The sequence below is a fragment of the Anolis sagrei genome, chromosome 3 (genome assembly GCF_037176765.1).
Source record: "Anolis sagrei isolate rAnoSag1 chromosome 3, rAnoSag1.mat, whole genome shotgun sequence".
NCBI classification, from domain to species: Eukaryota; Metazoa; Chordata; class Lepidosauria; order Squamata; family Dactyloidae; genus Anolis; species Anolis sagrei.
This window is the reverse complement of record NC_090023.1, coordinates 210,145,380-210,170,643: the sequence shown is the minus strand read 5'-3', so window position 1 is coordinate 210,170,643 and position 25,264 is coordinate 210,145,380. Positions and strand designations below refer to the sequence as shown.

The 25,264-nt window shown below is 37.3% G+C and overlaps 1 protein-coding gene across 4 annotated transcripts in view; it reads left to right on the top strand.

Moving 5' to 3' along the window:
• Window positions 1-25,264, top strand: part of ADD3 (adducin 3) — a 131,687-nt gene that overhangs the window by 51,239 nt on the left and 55,184 nt on the right. For 3 of the 4 annotated variants that reach the window (XM_060768381.2, XM_060768380.2, XM_060768383.2), the window contains exon 2: window positions 4,423-4,476. The exons of the other annotated variant lie outside the window; for it this stretch is intronic. The gene's annotated coding sequence lies outside the window, so the exon portion shown is untranslated. The remainder of the gene's footprint in view (window positions 1-4,422; window positions 4,477-25,264) is intronic. 4 annotated transcript variants of the gene reach the window in all.

Sequence of the window (25,264 nt, the reverse complement as noted above, 5' to 3'; positions counted from 1 at the left end):
ATTAAACAATTTTGTATGTTTTAAGAGTGGTTTAAATCAGATTTTCCCACTGTTCTTTGACTAAACAGCTCACTCCGCTTGCCTAACAGCTGCCAGTTAATTCTGTTTAGATTTAGATGATACAATTCTGTAGTGTTTGTTATCAAAATGTGTAATAGCTTCCAAGAGTTTAAGGCAGCTAAAGAATTAGTGTAGACCGATCTTTAAAATCTCTAATAAAATCCTCTATAATCTCAAGCATTTCTGTGTCCAACTGCCAAAATCTTAGCCCTTAATTGGACTATGAACAAATGGAACCTTGCCTGCTCATGAGCGACATACAGGGTCTGTGTTCAACATAGTTGGAAATAGATGTGCAGATTCAGAGAAAATAATGAGAGCAAGTCTTGTTGAACTCATTAGGGCTTAAATCTGTGACTGCACACAGGATTGTTGGCCAGAACAGAAAACAGTAAGTGACTTTTTGTGTTGACCTTCCTTTGCAGAAGTCTGACTTTTAATATAGTTTATATTGGTTTGCATTAAGATCCGGGAAAATAAGTGAATAATGACTACATAGTTAAGACCACTTGTGCTGGAACTTCAAAAGTGTGCATAGTGAAAACTACTAATACATCTCCAGTGTTAGCACCTTGTAACAGGCACGTGTCTTGTTTGATTTTCCTTTAGTGCTGCTCTTAACATTAGCCTATATAGAACAGTTCTTGTTTCTCTGTTGATTATGGGACATTGCTCTTTTTGCCCAGCTGACATTCCAATCAGTACTGTTCTATTATCCAGGCAGAGGCCACTAGGAGGTACTAGAGGGAAAAGGATAGTCCATTTTATGGGAGTGGAGGGTGGGTTGAAGAAGTAAAACCATTTCCCCCTATTTTCCTGTTATTCCCCCCACCCATGTCCCTGTCATAGAAACAACCCTCATTTATGATATGAGAAGTGGAGAGGAGCACAAATGGGATACATGTGTCCCCCCCCCCCCCCAATGGATTATCCTTCTCTTGCTAGCACTCCCTAGTATCTTCCACTCCAATAGTTGGGTCATCATCAACATGGTTTCTGATAGAGGAACCATGGTACCATGTTGCTTAGTAAAAGATTTCCCTGTAGTTAAAATACACCCTAATATAAGGATTTTTGGTGTATAGGCTTGCACTATCTATCCTGTACAAGACACTCAAGCATATTGAATTGTTTTCTATGATGTATTCTGTTTCCTCTTCTTGCATTCTGCATGCGGAGGACTTTGGCAGAAAATAGGATGGAACAATTGTTGGGTTAATTGTCAGTTGTTTCCAGTGAGGAAAATCTATTTGGTAAAGCTGTTTGCATTCCTTTGGTCTGTGGTATAAGGAAATACCATGTTATAAAAATTTCCAATTATTTCCCTAAGGATATTTTTTTTTCAATTTCCGAGTACTTTGATGCCTTGGGGCGAGAAGCGTAGAAAAGACAAGTAAAGTAGAAACAGAAATTTAGTTCTGAATCCATTATTGTGCAATCTCATACTTTCTGTTAACATCTGTTGATTTTTTCCCCCTTTTCTAACCCAAGTTGAGGAATTGTACTAGAAATGTCTACTTTGATTTTAGTTGTTGTTCACTCCAGAGCACATTTCTTCAGCTCACTTCCAAATGCTTAATTTTTGGAGATACTGTACCATATATTTTGGGATACTGTTCCACTAGTAGGTGGACCTCTATCCCAGTCCCCAGTATTCTTGTAGATTGACGTAGCCTTTCTCCGGGAATGATTATTTAGCTCCATTCAGCTTGCCCTGAATCAGTTTCCTAGTTCCTTCTGAAGAAACGTATCATTGTGGTGGTAGTGTCCTCAGGGCAAGTCACATTTTGTGGCAGAGCTAAAAGAGTTACAGGTAGTTTTGATTTCAACGGTCTACAGAATCTTTTATCCCTGTGTTCACTCGGTCTTGTATATTCCTTTTGGCAGCTTCAAAACAGGCTTTGTTTTGTGTTTCATTCAGCAATGACTTTCTTCTTGCCATTCTTCCACTCATCTCAATTGTCCTTTATGGACCTTTATGGACCATCCAGATGATAGCCCCATGGATAGTGCATTGTATTTCCCATGCAGATCTCTCCAGCTTCTTCGGAGTTTTTGGTGTTCCTCCAAGTTATTTCTGATTTATGCCAACCCTAAAGCAAACCTATCACAGGCTTTTTTCTTAGCAAGATTTGTTCATGAAGGGATCTTCCTCTAACACTATGAGTTGACCAAGGCCATGTGGTGGGTCTCCATGGCTGAGCAGGGATTTGAACTTTGGTTTCAAGAGTTGTAGTCTCAATTCTAAAACCACTACAGCATGCTGGTTCCCTTCAGAGTTTCCACTAGCCTCTTAATTGCTTTTCTGAATATCCCTTCCATTTTCTTTAGGATACGTTCATAGATGATCTTCTGTCGGACCTGTACCTATAGTTTCATCTACCTGTAACTGACAAAGTATATCTTCATTAGATATTTCCTAGGTCCTTTAGCACGACTATATGGAATACTTCTGCTGAGAGTTTAGCATGGAGTTACACTGGAGAGCTTAATGATAATCAATTTTGTTTATATTGTTCTGATTATGTTGAGTTTTGATATGATTCTAAATAGACAATATATGTATTATTTTTATTTTAGATTTATGTATTATGTATTGTATTTTTCATATATTTTCTACTGTTGTCTAATTTAAATAATAAAATAATCTCAAAAATGGTTAGCAGACATTTTCTATGTTCGTTATACCTTAAAATGTCAAGTTTTCAGTGTTTATAGATCTGAGAATACTCATTTGTCCAGGGATTGGCTTGGCAAAAAAATCAGCAAGACCCCACAGGTTATTGTTAGCTTTGTTTACATACAGATCCCCATTTCTCAAAGTGTCTAAAATTTGTTAAGGTTTACTAGTTAACACCTAGGAGGTAGCCAATGTAGTAGACCAAACATCTCTGTGTACTATGTTAAAGAACCTTTTCAGTCTGAGGGTTAAGAGCCCATGCTAGCCATGTGTGTCAGCCATGGATAGAACCACTTCTGATCTTGCATCTTAGACCCCTCTGTTTGTTACATATGTACACATACTCTGTTCCTCTAACATTTACATACATGCTGGCTGTTACTATGAAATGTTGCCAATTTGAGTGGTGCTGGGGGAAAAAACCCGCAATTATTGATGGTTATGTACTTACATCACCAGAGAAAATGACTGTATATCTTCCCAAAACAACAGATGCATATGGAAGTACCCACTGGAATACTTAAAGAAGTGGCAATAAAAATTCTAATGAACTGCAGCATTTTACATGAAGTTTTGTGAAAAGAATGAGCAAAAATGATATGTCTCTAGAAGAAAACAATGGATGAAACTTGAGTCTAAAGGTGCACATGTTGCTGCTTTGGTTAATGCATTTTTAGTGAGATGGTACTGGTATTCTAGGAATAAAGGAAAATCATAGGATATTTTTGTAATAGCCATCTAACTTTAACCTCATAAAAGAGGGCAGAAAAATCAAAATGTTATTCTGTTCAGCCTTCTTAATGTACTGCAGGTTGGCACACATAATGTAAAAAACCTGAAACATGTAACATCCATGTAGTATTCCCTAAAATGAGTGAAAATACCTAGTGTTCTGTAATGAATAAAAGTCTATAGCATACCCTGCTTCTTCTATAATATACCCTTCTTTTCTTCATGAAAAAAAATCAGAAACTTTCAGACCTCCACCATCAATATGGATCCCAGTTCAGCACTCTCCACATCTCCCTTCTCTGAACCAAAGGTTACTAGATGATAAGCTTTAGTTCAGTGAATGAGCAAGAAAAAACAGGCTTCTGGGGTTATCTGAACATGTTAGAAGATCAATGGGAGGGGTTTCACTTTATAATAGACTTTTTGCAGAATCAATTCAGATGACATACTGATTCTGCCTTCTACATAGATAGAACTGTGGAAAATCAGCCCCTGTCCTCAGGATTATCTATACTACCGTTTACAGAAAATTTGTGGCGTGAAACAATTTTTAGATAAATCTTGACAAAAAAGAAATCTGATTTTTGTGGTGGTCCCTTCAGTAGCATATGGTTCATTCATTCTTTTTTGCAACAAATTTTTTATTCATATTTGAAGATTTGTCAATAATGTTCATTGTATAGATGTTGAATGGGGTCTATTAAACTATTAAATATGTTGAACTTGTCTTGATTTTAAGTATTTGACCTTGTAGCTGTATTTCAGCCAATTCTGAGCAGCCAGAAGAGTTGAAAAGTTCACTTTTCTAAACACCTGGTAGTGTTAGTTTGCTCTTGTTTTATTCCTTTACATTTTTGTATTATATTTGCTCATGTAAAGTGGTAGTAAAGCTTATAATCCATGCATGTTCTGTCTTGAGATGACATGCTTTGTTTTATTTTTATTTGCAGGTTAACTGCTTTAAGAGGAAAAAGACAACAGTGGAGAAAACATCCAAGTAACAAGTAGGTTTGTGGTGGAAATAATTAGTACAAAAATGAATAATTTTTAAAGTTTGTTGATTTGAAATAAAAGTGAGCCTTTGCAAGGGTTATTTATGTGAAAAGGGATGTAGTAGCACCTTAGAGAGTAACTGAGAGAACAAAGTTGGTAGCATAATTTTGTGTAGACTAAGTCTGTACACTCAGATGCATGGTGGCATGGGGTTACACTCAGATGCATGGTACACTCAGATGCATGGTGGCATTGAAATTAGGTTTCGCAGTTTTTAAGGGGCTACAATAGAGGTCCTCAGACTTTTTAATTAGAGGCCTGGTTCATGGTTCCTCAGACGGCTGGGGGGCTGGACTATAGTTTGGAAAAACTGAAAACTAATTCCTATGCACACCACACATATCTTATTTGTAGTGCAAAAAAAAAATGAAAGCAACACAATATTTAAAATGAAGAACAATTTTAACTAACATAAATTGCCAGTATTTCAGTGGGAAGTGTGGGCCTGCTTTTGTCTGATAAGATAGTCAAGTTAATTAGGATTCTTGTTGTTGTCATGTGGCCTCAAGTTGTTTCAGAGTTAGGGTTGTGCTCGGGTAAATGACATTGGAGGGCTGCATCTGGCACATGGTCCTTAGTTTGGGGACCCCTGGGCTACAAAATTCTTTGCATTCTGATATTCCACCTTCACATGACTATGTCTATGAATTCTAGTTGCAGATGTTGTTTGTATTTTTGATTATTATAAACTGGAGACATCTATAACCTGATATTCTTTTGGGGAGGTGTACCTTTTCTGTGTCTGTTTATCCCCATTCATTTTTACATAGTACTAACTGTATGTCCGTGGCTTTAAAAAAAACTTCAAAATGAAAACTTCAAAATCCACATTTGTGGGTAGAGCATTCACGGATTTCTTATTCATAAGTTAGCCAGTGCCATTCCCTCAAAGCTTGCCGGTGTGTGTGTTTCATGAGGGAGTTGGCTACCTCTTTGCTGTCCTTGCCCCCACTCCCAGTGGTTTTGTGGAGAGGGAAAAGCAGTAAAAGGCTTCCCAACCATCCCCACTCCCAACGTCTACAAACCAGCATACCTTGGTGAAGGGTGGTTGGTGACTGAAATCATCAGTTCACCTTTTCTTGAAGCTGCAGGGAGCATTGTAGTGGCGATTTCAGTCTTCCTTCCTCTTACTGAAGTCTGCTGGTTCATAGACTTTGATGAAAGATAGATGGTGACTTATATTAGTGCTACTCAACTCCGTGAGATTTTAGGGAGTGGAGTAGCGATGGTTTCGGTCACCAACAACTTTAGGAGGAGCTTAATACATTTATTATATTGAAATAATTCTTTTGAATCTAAAGAGAAAACTGGATGAATATCAAATGCTGCTAGTCATTCAGTTCATTTTATAAAACTCACCAATTCACCTGGGTCAGATCTCTTGTTCCAACTGTGCAGTCTCTCCAGCTGCTATGGTTCATGTCCTGCAAAGATTTTAAAGAAGAGTTTCTTTATCGTGGAAGTGATGAATTACATGTAACCCCTTCCAAACAGAAGTTGGTTTCTCCTATCGTTTTATTGAGACGTGTGTAACTAGGAAGTTCCAGAGGAGAAAATAAAAGAACTGTGTTCTTTCCTTTATGTCCACACCACCCTTCCAAAACGTAGCAATTATCCAGGGAGAGCTGTTTGACTGCTTCTCAAATAGTGAGTCATGACTCACCGGGGGTTTCAAGAACCTGGTGAAGAGCTTTTAAGAATACCATTAAGAACAATAAAACATAGCATTAAGGAGAATAAAAAACCGATATCTAGTACGGTTTTGTTTTGGTTGGAACGTATGAGTCCTAGACAAAAGTAAAATCCCATGATTGAGGACATGACACATTTATAGCACTGGTAAAATATTTATACACATATATTAAACATTATTGAAATCTAGGTTCTTGTGGGGTTTTTTCGGGCTATAGAGCCATGTTCTAGAGGCATTTCTCCTGACGTTTCACCTGCATCTATGGCAAGCATCCTCAGAGGTATTATTGAAATCCATTAGCAATCAAGACTTTACCCTGACATGCCAAAATGACATCATGGTACAAAACTAGCAAGCCTCTCTAAGGACATCATTTTTTTCACCTTAGTATTGAATACATATCTCCATGAGATAATTTTATTCAACTGCCATGTATTTTGTTGTTCCCTCTCTTTTATTTGATATATGTATTTTAATTATGTGGTATTTAGGTATTGTAAGCTGCCTTATTAACTTTGTTGAAAAATAGTATGTGAATATATAAAATAAATAAATAAATAAATAATTCAGAGATGCAAAAATAAAGTTAATGGCATTTTATTTGGTAAACACAGATGCTAATGTAATTGAATCAGGATGGTCTATTAATGCTTAAGTGACAATTACAAAGCTCAATCAATAATTTTCTTATACTCTTAAGCAAATAGACTTTAACAGTGAATTTGTTACAGGCAGTATTGAAAGATTTAGCAAATATGGTAATGATTTCTCATTATAGCTTTGCTAATGTGTGTAACTTTCTGTAGTTTGGCTAGCAGAGTGAAAACAGGATATGTTGATTGTTCTATCTCTTCAGAAAAGGAAAGGAGCACTGTTTTCGTGGTTGATTCTGTAGATGTTCTTTTTCCCATTAGGTCACAAACTCATCCCTCTCTTGCCTGACTGCTCACAACTGCAATTTAACAAAATGGCTCTGTTCATCTCCTCCCTCTTTCCTAGCCATTCTTCAGAGCTGATTGTGTTAATTTATTGAACTGTTTAGTTTACTAAAACTATGAAAGACTGGAGCATTGCCCAGATGCAAGTGCAAACACTCCATAAATATTATCAAACAGTTAGGTTGTATTCTTCAGATAAACATTAACTCAAATATGTGTATGAATTCATGGCAGTTGTAGATTAAAATAGGGGTTTTTTTCTGTAACAGAAGGCTTCCCCCAATCATTCAGAACACATTTAAGGGATAAAATGTCCTGCTGGAGAGAAGAGTAGCAATCTTTTTTTTTCTTTTTTTTTTTTTGGGTGGGTCTGTGTTCTTGTCCTTTTTTTGAACAGCACAAAGAAACTAGTTAGATTTTGCCAAGTGAATTCAGATTGACCCGAACATAGAAGTGGGGAAGGTAAACCAAGTGAAGGATGGAATCCCGTTGTTGTTGTTGTTGTTGGTGGTGGTGGTGGTGGTATTTCCAATTTTCCCTGTAATCTTTACCCATTTGAAAAACAAGTGGACTAACTCCCCCCCCCCCCCCCCCAGTTCTCTGCTTTTACTTCATGCTGTCCAATAGAATGCAAAAGGAACAGAGGACAGAACTTTTCAGTGTAGAGCAGTTGTTCTCCACCTGTGGGTCCCCAGATCTTTTGGCCTTGAACTCTCAGAAATCCTAGCAGCTGGTAAACTGGCTGGGATTTCTGGGTGTTTTAAGTTAAAACACCTGGGTACCCACAGGTTGAGAACCCTGGTGTGGAGAGAGGCATGGAACTCAGTGATTTTTCTGCGCTGAGAAAGAGGAAAAAGATACTCAGAGAGGAATATAAGTAGATAAATGAGATTATCAGTCCATTCACAATTCAAATTCAGACATGTTTGCTACCTCCTCTTTTTCCTTAGGCAAGTCTTGGAACTGCCTATGCAAGTGGTGAAAACTGGATCCCTTGTCAAATCGACAGAATTTGTCTGGAATTTGCAAGCATTAAAAGGGCAACATGTCAGAAACTGAGGAATAAAAAAGAAGGGGGAAATTGTAGGTTTTAAAAGGTCACATTTACCATTTTACAAGTTACATGCCTTCTATTAAAGTCATTTGCATGTTGGAGATAGCTGAAATCATGCTAAGAGATATAGCTAAAATAAGTTTAAGGAGATCACACTGCTGTTATTTACTTGACTCTATCCCTCCCATCTGTTGAGCTGCACTTCAGAACATCTAAGATATATATGTGTGTGTAGGTGTGTGAATGTGAGTGTATAAAGAGGGGAGGGAGGTGTTAGTATATATGCTACTGTGTTATACTGAATCCTGTGTTCAAGTTTTGACTAATTGAGGCCAGCCTTGAAAACGCAGCTAAAGCAATAAAATCAACTCTTATATTTGTATTATCTAGTATCACCTGCTTTCCTTACACTAGCTTTTAACTCCTTTTGGTGTAGATTCAAAACGTTAATAGAAAGCGGAGGTGTAGCATTTTACCAGTTTGTTATATGATTTAATTTGTTTTTTAATCTTTCTAATTGATAGCAAAAAAAGCATGATCAAGTGATGGAATGGCGGGATCTAGTAGGAGAGAATAATCCATTGCATCCCACTGTTCACCATCAAAATTGGATTGGATGGGTTGAGAAACCCTCTGAAACTAATTTTCAGGTGGCACTTAGGGCTGCAGCAAAGAGAGGAGAGGAAGACATTTCCATGGAGACTGGCTGGAACATTGCATTTAGCCTGAAGATTGCAAAGTAACCGAGCAAGCATTTTAAAGAAAGAAAGAACAGGAGCTTTAAAAAACCCAGGTTTTGGATGCTGTCTTACAAGAAACATTTATACTTTTCAGTGTCATTGTACTTGTGTTTTTTAAATGTTTCATTAATGTGCACATTTATGTATCATGTTTAGTTCATCTATTAAGACTTATGCAGTTTATCCGTTTTCTTACATCTGGTAACAACTATTCAAGATATCTTCCTTACTGCTGACTCTTAGCTCCATTGAACCAGAAACAATCTTAATATCCCACCCCACCCCACCCCCACACACACATACATATATATGGAGTTTCTACACCATGGCTAATACTTTTCTTACAGTGTCTGTATAGTGTTAAAATACTCTTTCCTATCTCACCAACTGCCCCTCCTCTTTCGCTAGCATGCAGGCTGTGTTCTGGCAACAGATAAATTTCCATATCGCTTTCACTGTCAGATTCCTGGGCCATGAGATAAAGCAGTTTAATGCAACACAAAAAAGAGAAGGTTAAGGTTAATGTAAAGTTTCTGATTGCACTCATGAGTAAGAAAACCTTGGCCAGTACTTTGAAAAATAATGATGCAAGCCTGTGTTGTTTGAGTGGTAGCTGAAAGGTTCAGGGTGCCCCCCCCCCCAAAAAAAAAACTTTGGCAAACCTGTATCGTCTTTTTCACTTGCATTCTAGGGGCCTTATTTAAGGTAAGCAATTCATACCCTGTTTTCCCTTGCACATTTAATGGCATGAGGGCTTTGTCTCAAGATAAGCAATTACAAGGATGATTTAGGTGGGACAATTACTTGTGGAGGAACTGAGAACGGGTTTTTTTTTTCATATTATTTTCCAAAGGTAATATTTACACTACAAATGCTGACTGATCCACTTTTACTCCTTGTAGTTGTGATCTACTTCTACCCTTGTAGAGCTGTTAAATTTAGCATATCTAGTTTTGTCAGTTAAGTAAAAAAAGTTGAGGTATGTTTTATTAACACACAAAATTTCTCAAAGAGGATTTGAAATAGAAGACTGTTTTTCAGTAACCAGTGCTCCCCAAAGAGACTTGATGAACATATTAAACAATTGTATCAACCTCATTGTGCAGATTTAATATAGGACCTTTAAAAAAAGAAATGAATCTGTTTGGAAGAAGTAGGTTTAACTTTCACATTGGTGTTAGTGAAATTATCTTGGCACGTTAACTGAAACTGAGGTCATATTTGTTCATTGAATTAAGTCATTCGTACCGAGATGCCTCAAGGATTATGATTTTTTTCCCTCCTGCAGAAAGTTACTCTTTTTCACCCAGTCCCACTCTAGAGTAGTTTTCTTCTACTGCTTTTAGAGTTTAGAAACAAATGCCATTCAATTAAGGCTTTGTTACAATATGTGATTGTTTAGTTGCTTTTAAGAGTAACATATGCAAGGATCAGAACATTTGCATCTTTGAGGGATCCAGCAGCTTTTGCAGCAATAAATATTTGCCTTGTCAGACATGTTTTGATTGGGTGGACCAGATACCTCCACAGAGAGGTTGTCTCCCAGCCAATTTTATTAAGAAAGGAAAAAATGCTTACAGCTTGGTTGTAGCCCTGTAGAAGCTTTCTTCTGGTCTAGTATCCATGTGTATCGAAAAGGTCAAACGTTAGTGAGACATGTAGATTTGCATAGAAACATTGAACACTGGGCATTTTGTGTATTTTTATTAAATCATACTACCTGAGTGATGACCCATTGCTTGCTGATGGGTCACTAGTTAGGAATAATTGCCTTGTCCTTTTTGTACTGCCAGCTTTCTCGATATTTAACTTTGTCCTCTTTATGATCCCAATTTCTTACTCATAGTCTCCCAGCCCCCAGAGAGAATTATGGTGACTTCAGACCCACCTTTTATCTTGGCACTCTCTGTACCTTCCCATCTTGACCACTTCTCTTTTCTGTTGTAATGATTGTTTATAATGTGTTTTGTGACTAGATTTAGGTATTCCCTAATATAATATATTCTACAGTGGCGCAGCAGATTAAACCACTGAGCTATTGAACTTGCTGACTGAAAGGTCCGTGGCTCGAATCTGATGAGCTCTCACTATTATTATTATTATTATTATTATTATCTTTATTTGTACCCCACTAACATCTCATGAAGGACTCGATGCGGCTTACAAAGGCCCAAGGCCTCAATAAAACAACAATACACATAAACCATAAAGCAAATCAAAACATTAAGCAATAACAGTAAACAGTATTAGGCCCAGCTTCTATCAACTTATCAGTTCAAAAACATGGAAATGTGAATAATCAATAGGTACCGCTCTGGTGGGAAGGTAATGGCGCTCCATGCAGTCATGCTGGCACGTGACCTAGGAAGTGTCTACAGATAACGTCAGCTCTTCAGCTTAGAAATGGAGATGATCACAACCCACAGAGTCGGGCACGACTAGATTCAATGCCAGGGGAAACCTTTACCTTACTGCTTTGGGAAAATGTGGTTCCAGTGGACCTTATAGAAACAAAAAAGAAAAATATGCTTTTAGTAGAATACAATTTGTCCATAATAGTCTCACTACATACTTTAACTTCGTTCCAGCATAGGGGGAAACATTTGTTGACAAGTGCCAACAATTAAAATAGCTTCCACAACTGGTGCACATGTATTTGTTCCCCTATTTTTTCCTAATGACCTGAGATCAGAATAGATTTTTATTTTTTTATTTCTTTATTAAAATGTTTATATCTTCCCACCCTCAAAAAGCCCAGGATCTCAAGGCAGAGTACTCACAAAATTAATTTAAAACAATAATAATTAATATTAAAACCATGGGAAGTAATTCAAGCAGAATAAAATATATTAAATGGTTTATGAAATAAGATATTAAGCAACCTAACAATTAACATAATTTAAAGCATACAAAGATTTGGACAAATTTGTTAGACCTCAAAGGGCTTCATTGAAAACCACATTATAACCCAATGTTAAAAAGAATTGACACCAGTACAGGGCTTTAGAGGTGCCACCACAAAGAAGGCAGTCTCCAACATCATCATAGCCAATCATCTGTGTCAATGCATTTACTTCATTTATATGCAAAACAGAAGGCAGGGTTGTTTGTGTTTCAGAGATAGGATCAAAGTCCATATTCTACCTCATGTACTTAGTCAGTTTTCCTAGCCAATCTGTTCTCTTCCAATATTTGAGACAGGATAAGGAGATGAAAGGGATGGAATAACACCATTTGTTTTAAACCAACCCTAGATTATATGTGAATGTAGCAGAGTGTTTGCTAAATTGTTTGATTTTGTTCTGCTTTAAAAATCAAAATAACTGTAGGCAATGTTGGTGACTTATAAACATGCAGAGACATATGCATGATTGCTTGAACAGTTATTCCTCTCTTATTAATGCAAACACGTTTTCCAAAAAAAAAAATGCAGAAAAAACTAGTAGTTTTTACAAATGGAGGTGACTTTTCTATCCTAAAGTAGATGTTGAGTTTTTCTGTTCCTCTTGCAGATGCTAATCCTATCTCTAATATATACATCAAAGCAGAAAGCTGTATTTCTAATCCTACTATAGGTGTTAAAGAAATAGCTAACTGTTGGTAGGATTGATTTTCTTATCCTAATTATCTTCTGCTCATAAAAATATATGCTGAATGCCTGTATGCCATTTTAACTCAAAGGAGTGGAACACTACATACACATTAAACAGAAGGACAACATAAGCTAATTTTAAAACAAGGCAGAAATCGGAGGTTCAGCAGGATTAAATGTACTAAATTAAAATAGAAAAATCTAAAGTACTGGGGAGGTAAAAAGATCTCTTACTACCAGAAAGACACATAGGACTCATTGTGGGAAAATATTCAAAAGACTTGGTGTTACCACTGAAAAGACTATGTGTCTACTGCTCATCTCAATTCTAAACATGGTAGAGAAACACTAACATCTGGAAATTTTTATATGGAAGTAGTCAGCGCTCAAAAATGTAATAGTTCCAATGTAGTATTAAATAAATGTACAATTATTCTAATTGATCAGAGATATTGTGCAACTTAATTCCCACAATCTTGTATGGAAATGGCTACAAATGCTTCCTGCCTTCTAAAGAAGTACTGAGGAAGATTTAGATTTATTGATCCATCTATTTTGGAACACTTGACAAAAACACAGCTTTACTAGCTCTATAGGATATTCAAATTACTTTCCTGCAGCATTACTATTTTGTCATTTTTCTTGAGAAATCCCTGCAATGCTTCATTTTGTTTTTCTTGAGAAATCTGAAGTGAAACAGTACGTGAAACAGTTTCATATTGGACTAATGGAGCCTGAAGACTGAAAGCTGTTTTCTCTCCATGTATATTCTGTACAAACAGATAGTAGGATATGGATTCACCCATTTCCTTGTTTTTACAAGTTTTTTAGTCTTCTATGCCAAAGAGTTCCTCCCCAAAGTACAACTCCTACAATTCCATAGTATTAAGCCATGGCAGTTGTCAAACTACATTAATTTCGCATTGTAGATGCACTTAGAATTTACATTGTGATTAATAAGTTGCATTCATTCTAATGGTTGTTCTCTGCAATGGCTAATACTAGAATTAGCACATAGAAATAAATGTGTTTTCTATCTGGGTAAGTTAAATTGACCATGTAGCACTTGTACATTCAAGTGAAAACTAATTGTAAAGATTGCTCGTAGACTAGACCATTTGTATTAGGTTTGGGGTCTGCAGAATTATATGCTCGCCAAAGGGTTTATTTATTTATTTACAACATTTCTACCCTGCCTTTCTTACCCCGGAGGGGACTCAAGGTGGCTTTACATACAAGCAACGATCCGATGCCTTAAAATACAAAATATGGGACTAAAGACATACTCAGAAGTCCTAGACTCTTCCATTGTGAGGATCTTGTGGCATGTGAATTTAGTTAGGCAATTATTAATAATTTAATTATTAATCATGGAATTCTGCTTGTCAGTGCTACTTTTCTAATGTTTCCATTAATGTTAATCCTACTAATTTATGTGAAATTAGATCTGATTCAGGAAAAAGCTGGTCTCCCTCTTTGCATCAGTTTGTCCCATGTCTAGTTTGAGAATTCAGTACAAAAATATAATAGTGATGTCCTCTTAATATACAGCCTCTTTTGGAATTCTATTGAAGTGGCCCCATATTCCTCCATGTTGTTCATGTCTGTTACCACTGTGAAAGTTCAGTTTCAGGGACTGTGATAGAATTATATCTTGTTAGTTCTTGCTGTCATTCTCTAAGGAAAAAAAGATTCATTCATTTCTGATTTTTGTTATCTTGATGAAATAAGACAAAACCTTACTTCAGAACTGGGAACTACAACTAGACTCACTAAATACATTCTTTGTTCATTCTTTTTTGGCTTGTGTTTTGTTTTCTCATATTTATCTTTTTGTCACATTGCTTGGTTACAAACACTGGCTAGCAATAAGCAAGCTGAACTTCAGCCTTGTCATATCACTGATATTGAGCAATGTAAAAATATCTCCTAACTCTCAGTTGAGACAACTTCTGGGATCTTTGACACTCTTGAGACACAAGGCCAAAGGAGACGTCTTGTTTGAGATCTATGATGGACTCTCACTTGAGATAGACATGTCAGTGTTCACCTGCAGTGTTGGTTTTGTTCAAGCCACTTTTGTGTGGACAGTGTCAGCAAAATGTTACTAGTAATACTATTTGTTTCAAGCTTACGAATGATACTGGAGCAAGATACTAATGGTCTAGGAAACACTATGAGTATTGACTAGAATTAAGTGCATCATTTCAGTTATGCATAATTCTGACAGATAATTTGTCACATCTATGCAGAGCATATGTCTTGCTCATTGATTTTGTTTTGACATTAGTCTGGCATGTATTGTTCTATTTGTAATTTCCATTGACTTGCTAACAGAGACTAATAACCAATTCATGACTCCCAACCCCCCCTTGAAGAATAGTAACTGATCTTAAAGGTTTACCCAAGATGTGGGAATATGCCAGATGATCTACGATCTAGATATGGGAAAATGCCAGATGATCTACGATTTGATTGATCTTCATGAAAATACTACATCTTGAATTTCAGAAATGTAAGATTAGGACTATGCTTCAACTTTGAAAAGCTGTCTTCAAGAGGAATTATTATAAATTGAAAGCTACAGATATACTATTTAGTGGAATTAGATATAGTCTTATTTGACACTTAGGATTACATCTTTTTTTTTCCTGTGGATGCTTCAGTAATTTCCATTGACTTGTCACAGCAGGAAAGAAATTATAATTTAATGTTACGGATATGAAAAAAGCAACAACATTGTGATGATGCATACTGTTTTGCCAGTGTTCAGTACATATTGTAAGGAGAATAGATATCAACCAAAATAATCCCAAGGACGCACCTAAGAATCGTATTTCAAAAATTCTTTCCTGTATTTCTGAGAAACACCATTCTTTTAAGAAGTAGTTACTTATATTTGCAGTTATAACGTTTCAGTTCAGCAGATAAGGAAGAGAAAGGGTGTGTGGAGTGTGGAGAAGGTTTATGAGCGTATTTTGAGCAAGAGCAATTTTTCATACTCAGCTGGTTTTATACCAAGGAACAATGAATTTACATAAGTGTGTGCAGTGCAAGAATTTGGCTGGGCGTTTAACTTGATTTGTGCTTAGGAGTTATTTGAAACTATTCTGTTTGGCTAATAAAATCACCAGCAGATTTTGTTATGTGCAAAACATGCTTTTAAAAAGACATACATATAGCTGTTACAGTGGAATAAAATACTTGGCCTTCTCATCTGGGATGACAGACACCTCGTTTGTGTTGAATAATGCCTGTGCCTAGCTTAGGTATAAAGTGAGTCATCTCAATATCCAGTTTTATATAATAAGCCAATTCCATTCATTGAAATTTAATAGGTCAGAAATAGAGGGATGTGGTTTTGGCAATGAATTGTATATAGCAAGCATGTACCTTTAGCATGTTCAGTACTTATAACTTGCACGACAGAAGATCTTGTGCACTATGCACTCTTGCCTCACTCTACTAAGGAATGGCCAAACCAACTCTTCATCTTCACAGATTCTGTATCCACAGATTCAACAATCCATGGCTTGAAAATATCCCCCATCCCCCGTTCAAAACAAATTCCAATAAGCAAACCTTGATTTTGCAATTTTCTATAAGGGATACTACACCATTATATATCATGGGGCTTGATTTTGGTACCCATGGGAGGTCTGGGATTCAACCCCAGACGAATACCAAGGGTCCACTGTGGGTTAAAGCCTTGTGCCAGCTGAACTGCTGACCTGATGGTCGGCGGTTTAAATCTGCAAGAAGGGGTGAGGTCCCACCTGTCAGTTCCAGCTTCCCATGCGGGAACATGAGAGAAGCCTCCCACAGGATGGTAACACATCCGGGTGTCTTCCTGGGCAACGTCTCTGCAGACGGTCAATTCTCTCACACCAGAAGCAACTTGCAGTTTCTCAAGTCACTTCTGACACAATAAAAAAAATCATACCTTATTATGCCAACACAAACAGGGTGATTCTAGGTGTTAAAGGCATTCAGTTTTGTGTTATAATGTGGGAAACCCATTCGCAGTTGAATCCATTATATCATTCAGTGTAAAACTGATACAGATGAGTAGAAATATTGTGCTGCTAGATGTTTCTTCATGAAACTAACCATGTCAAGTAATCCTGTCCGCCACTGGTTCTGAAATACCAATACACTGGATGCTTTTTATATGCCACAAAAGGTAGAGTTGTGTGCTGTACTTAGCTTTTAGTAAAGCACAACTGTGTCCACTCTGGACACATAATCTGACTGAGCTGGCAGTTGTCCATTATTTTCAAGGGAGTAGAAAGGAGGAAGGGGCAGAATAACTTGATCCTCTTAGTTGAGACATGCAACACACGCTCCAAAGACGGCTAGATCTGGATTTGATTTCTTCATCTCTGTGTGATCCAGTGTACATTCCTAACATGTTACAAACAGCTTGTGTCTCTGAAAGTACAAGATCAGTTTTCAGTGGCGAGAGCCCCTAAAGGAAACAGACTGATTCCTCCATGCGCAAACATCTGGCCAATTGTGGATGGATTTAATTGCTGATCTCTGCTGCCTGTGTTTTTCTTCTCTTGTCATTTCCTTTGCAGCTGTGAAAGGCAAGTTCTAACCCTGAAAGCAGCATGGACATTTCCAGCAATAGTTGTCTAAAGTTACAAATACTATTGGTTCATTTGATTTAAATACTTCCTTCAAGAGTACTGATTCTGAAAATTTAAAGAGTTGTGAGGTTATTTTTTGGTAAGGGGTGCCTAAGTTCCTGAGAGGGCTTGTAAGAAAAGAGAGAGTAAAAAAACAGAAATTAGTATTTCTTTATTGAGGCTTTCTATATCATTAACAGATTAATTTGTGAATATAAGGTACATCTATTTGCCAGGATGGAAATTTCAGAATTAAGTCATCCAACTTTTTTATTTTTTATTTTTTTTATTGAATAAATACCCATGTTTTTCAGTGGTGCTGAAATGGTTTTGCTGTTGGTGATTGCAGAGCCCTCTACTGGAAATTCAATAAGTTATGCTGTAGCAACTCCATTCCCTGTATGACTATGTTTATTTCAGTTTTGTTTTCTTAAACGGCAGTCACACTGAAACTAGGAACTCCTGTAAAAGAAAGTCCATAGATGTTATTTAAGAGGAAGGGCGTACAAACGTAAAAAAGTGGGCTCTGTGGTCCTTTTTTGGCTCCCTACCTGTTGCACAAGCTTGTCTGTGGCAATGACATTTTGCAAGTTACATGCACAGCATGTGGTTTCTCTATCTCAGTTGTGGTCATGGCCGCCTGCAAGCATGAACTGGAACTCTGAATTGTATTCTGATTTCCCGTCTACTCTTTTCTGCCATGGTCCTGGATCACATGGCTATCACAGAAGTAATTAGCAGTAAATGCCATTTATTTTTTAGCAACCTTATAATTTTATAGAGACATAGTATCACTTTCATGATGAAAAGTGGCTGTCATTAAAGTCATTTTGTTGCAGGCATTATGAGATGGGAAATAATCATCCATGCACGGTATACTTAACAAATGTATCTGTCAGAATTGCAAATGAAAAGCATAGCATTCCAAGGACAGCACGTCATGTGATCCTAGAGCAGCTTGTCGTACTGTTAACCCTCACCCCATTTGTCTTTGGCTGTCTGTCTTATGTAACACAACTGAATATACAAAGTCACACAGGAGCAAAATAAAAGGTAACAAAGACCATACTGGTATGGATGACAAATATTTGCTGGTCTGTTTTGGTACTGCAAACCTTTCAAAAACACAGAAATATTTAAGTGGATGTTTGAAAGGTTTGTGATGCCAAAACAAACTTGTGATGCTTGATGATAAGGTGTGCAGTCAGCAGTTAGAAATATAAATACTGCTGCTGACAATGTATTTCTTCTTCACAAGTATTTAATGCAGTGTTATGAACATTGTTAGGGTTACGGACATTGTTAAGAGCCCCCAGCGGCGTAATGGGTTGAACTCTTGTGCCGGCAGAACTGCTGACTGAAAGATCGGCGGTTTGAATCCAGGGAATGGGGTGAGCTCCCATCTGTCAGCTCTAGCTTCTCATGCAGGGACATAAGAGAAACCTCCCACAGGATGGAAGAACATCTGGGTGTCCCCTGGGTAATGTCCTTGCAGACTTCCAATTCTCTCACACCAGAAGCCACTTGCAGTTTCTCAAGATGCTCCTGACACGAAAAAAATGGACATTGGTCCTCCGGTTCTTTCAACTCGCCAAAAGTTTAGATTTTTTAAAAAAATGCTTTTGACAGAAGAATGTCACTGTATCAGAGAAGGAAGTTGCCACATTATTCCATTCTTGTGTGTGTGTGTGTGTGTCAGGAGCAACTTGAAAAATTGCAAGTCATTCTAGTAAAAACAAAAGTGGCATTTTGAAGACCAACACATATCTGATATTGGAGTGTATTTCAAATAGCTAATAGAAAGAAATCCATTTTTATCTTTGCCACAATAATAACATTCTGGTACTGGATTTGAAACTAGAATCCTCAGTAACTGTCAATTTTTTTTTGCCTTAGAAAGCATAACTAAAAATACTAATTTTTAAGTTCAAGATAGTGTAGGATCAGGATTCTTCCAAATTAGAAAGGATGTTAACCTTGTATGGATATCTTCCAAGTCACCTGTTGGCTTATGACGACCATCAATTTCATGGGTTTTCTCAGTTAGAGAATACTCAGAGGTAGTTTTGTCGGTTCTTTCCTACAGCGTCTAATAGTTGTTTGTCAACAAATATTACATGCTGTAGGAAGGAACTGACAAAACTACATTTGAGTAGGAACTGAATAAAATATTAAATACGTACATCTAAGATCACCAGGTCTAAAGGCACCAGATCCAATCCAATCTTGGAACTATGCATGGTCAAGTTTGATTAGTACTTGGATGGGAGATTGCCAAAACCTAAAACCCTGCGTATCTTCCAAGAGCGGAAGGTGTATGTAGTATTTTAGTTTGCTCATGGTTTCATGTCCTAGTGCACTGATGATTTTGTTTAATATGAAAACTCATTTTTTCTAAGTCCTTTCATTTAAGCTATTTACCATTGTCTGACAATTAGAGGAATATTTTTGATCATTCTGTAAGAGAATTTGATAGGGATGCTGAACTTGAAGGAGGCAATCTCAATTTATCCACTCCCAGTTCTCTTTACTGCCCCCAAAGTAATAGAATTAGAGCAGAACTCACCAGGGTAAGAAAAATTGAACCTAAATCCAATAGAAAATATCCTCAGCAATTATCTACATCTTTTGAGGTGTGTTTCTTTTCCTCCTAAATAAAATTTGCCAGGGCAGAAGTTTTTAATGTTCTTCTAATTCATTACACAATCATGGATTTTGCGTGTTCTCTCTCGGCTATCTCATATTAAGTACTTTTTGGCAGACAGTGAGAGTTATGGAAACAATTAAAATTCCTATGCAACATCAGCTCACTTGTTTGTTTGGAAGAGTGGGTGGTGGTTGGGAAATAAAGGGCAGATCCTTGCTTTGAAACAAAAGTAATTTGTTTTGGAAAGGATTTTCCATTAAAAAACCTTGGTTTTGTCATTGTGTATATGGGTGTGTGTGAGAAGCTTTCTGTAAAACTAAACATCCTGAATACCAAGTCAGACACCTTCTTGACAATATTCAGATTAAACTGTTGCCTTATCTGAAGAGCTATAGTGTAATGTGAATATATGACCGGAGCATGGTTTGAAAGCGTATGGTGACAGCGAGGCAGCTATTTCTTTGTTGCTATAGTAATGGAGAGAAGAGATTACATAGTCCTTAAATTGAGAACACATGAAACCTATTAATGTCCAAAATGCAGAAAAAAGAGAGGATTATATCCAGTGGTTTTCAGTGCCTATCTGCAGAGCATGAGAGCCTTGTTTCTCCTCAAAGTATACAAGTAGCATGCCAGGCAGGGAAAGTCTTGACCAAACAGAAGAGGTCAGGTAAGCTGGGATCCAGGACTTGAACCTATCTTCAGTTCCCTAGAACAGTTTTAAACCTCAGTGTTTTGGAATTTTATTTATTTATTTTTGTAGATTTTGTAGATGTTGAGCTCTCATCATTTCTTACTGTTGGCAGAACTACCTAGGGCAGTAGTTCTCAACCTGTGGGTCCCCAGGTGTTTTGGCCTACAACTCCCAGAAATCCCAGCCAGTTTACCAGCTGTTAGGATTTCTGGGAGTTGAAGGCCAAAACATCTGGAGATCCACAGGTTGAGAACCACTGGCCTAGGGCTTCAGAAAGTTGAAGGTAAAGCACGCAGAGAATCAATTTTTGCTAAGAGATAAGTGAACTTGAGAAAAACATTCAGTTTACCCTCTTGCTCCTTTATATTAACCAATAAGTTATTAAACATTACTCCCTTTTTCATAAACAATTTCCTTTGAATACATCCAGCAAAGTCTTCAGGCTAATGTTGAAAAAGATAATACAGATTTAATTTACCAAATCAGCATTATAGTTCTTTTCAATTATACAGCTTTTAAAAAACCCACCTTGAAACCAGGAACTCAAGCTATCTCTTCCAGATAGCTGAAACAATCTGAAACGAAGCATCATATCAGTTCAGGCCATCCTGTTTTTGTGGCTGTTGACGTTTTATACAGAACTAACCAAACATAAATGCTTTTAGGCATTTCCATTTGAAACATCCTGGTGCTCTCTCAAACAATTGCTATTCAGATGAGGCAAGCCTATAAGGAACAAATACTGTATTAAGGATAGGTCAAGGTTTCCCCTGACATTCAGTCCAGTTGTGTCTGACTCTGGGAGCTGGTGTTCATCTCCCTTTCTAAGCCAAAGAGCCGGTGTTGTCCAGAGACACCATCAAAGTCATGTGGGCAGCATGACTGCATGGAACACCCCTACCTTCCCACCAGAGATCTACTCACATTTGCATGTTTTCAAACTGCTAGGTTGGCATAAGCTGGGGCTAACAGCGGGAGCTCACCCCACTCTCCGGATTCAAACCGCTGACCTTTCAGTCAGTGAATCTAGCAGCTCAGCAGTTTAACCCCCTGGATTGGATATTTGTCAGAACAATCCACTTTAATTTTCATGAGACTCTTTTTAAGGAGATGGGGGCTAGATTTCATAAAGGCACCACATCCCTGCTGATCTTTGAAGCTAAGCAGAGTCAACCCAGGTTAGTACTTAGGTAAGAGACTACTAACAAATACTAGGTGATGTGGGTTATATTTCAGAGGAAGGAACTGACAAAACAACCTCTAGAAACCCTATGACATTAATGGGATTGCCATAAGTTGACAGGCGACTTCAAATGGACAATGTTCATATTTATCTCTTTAGAAATTAATGAGCTGGATACTGTAGACTGTTCAGTGTCCAAAACACAGATCTTCTTGCTTCATATACTGGAATGTGTAGACTTTGCCAATATGGAGTACAAATGACTGTGCTTTTAGCGTTTTTAATAGTCGTCTTGTGCTCAAGAGGGAGTTCCACCCTTGTCCTTCATGACATGTATTACAAGAGACTTGATGGAAGAAAAAGAGGTCATTGCCAGGGCAAGATTTTTTTCAGTATTGCTGTCAGCTTCCTGAATTGTTTTTCTTTTACATATAAAGCATCGGATCAACTGTTGCAGTGTGTATGTACTAGGGAAAAGTTGTCATGTCTTTTCAACTTTTCAAATGTAGCAAAATGTGTTGTTTTCAGAAGCTACCATGTAAAAGAACTGACTTTCTTTGCAATGACATAGGAAATCGTTTAGACAATGGATCAATCTATATTGAAATCAAGGCAGGAAAAAAGAGACCCTTTGTGGGCAACATCTAAACATCCCTTTTTATTATAATGTCAAAATAAATGACCATGTGATTATTGGTATTCTGCAGGGAGACAAGTTCAGAATTCGGAAAAAAAGACCTAAGTCAAAACCTGGCATAATAAGTTTTGGGTGACGCTCTCAGTTGAAATAATTGTGAAAAAGCCTTAGAGACAACTTCAGTATTGTAGGTGGCATAAAAAAAGGAAATACTTAACACAAGTAAATAGTTGAATGCTGTCTACATATAATTTACAAGAATTGGATGATAACTTGTGATCTGGCAGTTCTTCTGTTCGTGACATCGTGGCATGAACTTTGTGTAAGAGTGGGTTCATTCAATAAAAAATAAATAAAAGGGCGTTTAAAGAGCCCTTTATTCCACCCATAAAGATGCATTGTGCAGTGGCTGCTGTGTATTTGACAGACCAATTGAAGAGTGATGCAACCAAAGACTGTTTTGAAGCATGTTTCAGGGCTCTTCAGCTAGAAACTGCACTTTCCTCTTTGGCTTCATAATGAAGATGGTGAGTTTGAATTTGTGCACATAATTCAATGCTTTGCTCTTATGAAGTCTTTTCCCTTAGTTATAACAGCACATGATTTAATATAGTTGCTTCAAGAACAAGATGTAACTTTTACTGTGTAATCTATGCTAAGGATTATCTGCTTGGAGGTGGGTTGGCAGATGCAGTTTTCAATACAGTAGAGGATTATTCTGGTGTCATGATAAGTCAAATCTGACAGTAACTGTGACAATACACTCACAATGCATATGAAAACAACCAAAATTAGGGCACTGAAATAATAGCAGTGTGGCTAGAGCAGCTAACATAATTGCTTGCCAATTAAAATACTAAAATGCTCCTTTTCTCTGTGTTCAGCAACAATGAGGTTGCTAATTTTCTCCTCTCACAGAAAATTGCACAACAGTCTTTTGATGCTGAATACTGTGGCCAGAAAATGCTTGGTAAATCAACAGTTCTACACTACAGCAACGATTGAATGGGAAATTAGATCAGTACAGGCAGTCCCCAAGTTATGAACAAGATAGAGTCTGAGGTTTGTTCTTAAGTTGATTTTGTTTGTAAGTTGGAACAAGTACATTTTTAAAGTGTAATTTCAGCCATATATATATTCCTAAGAGGTCTCTTAGGAAGACAGGCAAACAAATGTCAGTGTGCTGGAAGAAGCAAAGAACACCAGCATTGAAGAGATGCTCCTATGCCATCAACTCCACTGGACTGGCCATGTAGTCCGAATCCCCAATCACCGTCTCCGAAAGCAGTTACTATACTCACAACTCAAGAACGGAAAACAGAATATTAGTAGACAGGAAAAGAGATTTAAAGATGGACTTAAAGCTAACATTAAAAACTGTGACATAGGCACTGAGAACTGGGAAGCCCTGGCCCTTGAGTGCTCTAACTGGAGGTTAGCTGTGACCAGCAGTGCTGTGGAATTTAAGGAGGCACAAATAGAGAGTGAAAAGGAGAAAAGTGTGAAGAGTAAGATGCAGCAAGCCAACACTGACAGGGACAGCCTTCCACCTGAAAACAGATGCCCTCACAGTGGAAGAACATGGGGTCAAGAATAGGGCTCCACAGTCACCTACGTATCTACTGCCAAGACACTCCACTTGGAAGGCCATCATATTCTGACAACGAGGGATCGCCAAAGAAGAAGAAGAAGAAGAAAGAGACGGACAGACAGATAGATATGCAAGCTTTAGATAGCATACGAAAGAGCTAACACCTCTGTGGAGTTAACTGTGCCCCTATTTAGAAGATTTTGCCTCACTTTCTGTCCCTGTAATTGGATTTTGAAAAAACTGACTTGTTGTGGAAACAAGGATTGGTGATAAAGCTTCAGTGGAGATACCTTTCTTCCCTGATAACTCATTCAAGAGTGAATTTCCCTTCCAAGGCATAGTTTTCTCTCACTTTCTGTTGTCTCATTCTCGTTCTTAACTATGAGTCATTTGTAATTCGGATGTTTGGACCTCAGGAACTGCTGTATATTGATAAATAGTTTGGTAAATTGCAATCATTTATATCATTTGAAGGAACGTGAGATGTGGCTTTGTAACATAAGTAGTAAGTACATATTGACCAAAATCAGAAAACTTATTCCAAATCTGCTAGTGTATACTTCAGACTTTGAAGCAGCTTCAATCACCCTATAACTCAAAACATTCAGTTTGGTCTAAATTTTAAAAAATCAATTAAAACCTTTTAATGCACTGGAGCATATAGAGAGGAGGCGGCATAGAAAATCAATGCTTAGATACTAAGGAACGGAAATGGCTTGCCATTCTTGCTACGTTGGCTTTTAAATTTTTTAATTTTTTAAATCTCTATTGGTGTTTATCCTCCAGTCTGTTATTAATATTTAACTATGAAAACATAACTTAGTTATGTCATTGTCTAATGTTTGGTGTAGTATTTATTATTATTTTGATGTGGATGTTGGGTATGATTTGGATGGTTTTGGTTAGTTCGTTATTTGTTTAGTATTTTATGGCATTGAAGGTTTGCCGCAACTTGTAAACCGCCCTGAGTCCCTACAGGGAGATAGAGCGGGATGTATATAAAGTTTTATATTATATTATATAAATTGGACCTTGGAGAGCTGCTTCTTGTCACAGTTGGCAATACAGGCAAGATAGACTACTAGTTTGATGAAGTACAATAATTTCCTATGTACTCTTTGTAAAACTGGTAGATGGGATATGTGAAGCTTTCAGTTTCTATTTTCATTGCATTCAGGTCCTACAGGCAGTCTCAAACCAGCCTACTTCATACTAGCCAGTGAAAGTTGTAGTTTGAATATTGAAATATGTGCATATTTTGGCACATATTTTCCCCATTAACTGATGTGTGTTCATGCACATTTGTCTAATTCATGCATTTTTACTCTGCATATGTTTA